The sequence below is a fragment of the Myotis davidii genome, unplaced genomic scaffold, assembly GCF_000327345.1.
Source record: "Myotis davidii unplaced genomic scaffold, ASM32734v1 scaffold94, whole genome shotgun sequence".
Lineage (NCBI taxonomy): Eukaryota > Metazoa > Chordata > Mammalia > Chiroptera > Vespertilionidae > Myotis > Myotis davidii.
The window spans coordinates 1,707,017-1,707,307 of record NW_006285313.1 but is presented as its reverse complement, the minus strand read 5'-3'; positions in this window follow the sequence as shown (position 1 = coordinate 1,707,307).

Genomic DNA, 291 nt, shown 5'->3' with positions numbered 1-291 from the left:
TGTTGGGAGCCACCTGGTGACTGCTTTTATAGTGTTTCGTCCTTGCGGAGCTTCTAGGGAGGGGAGGCGGCTGACTTCCAGGAGGCAGACGGTGCTGTTGGGATTGTGCTGGTGGCGCTGGTCCATCGGTTCCATGGTTGGTTCTCTGGAGATTGGACCTGCAGGACTACTGAGGGAGTGAGTAGCTGCAGGCGGGCTGGTTGGCTGCCTGGGACAGGTCTCAGCTGAGCAAGTGCTCCTGCTGTGTGAGCACACTGACCACCAGGGGGCAGCTTCTGCATTGAGCATCTT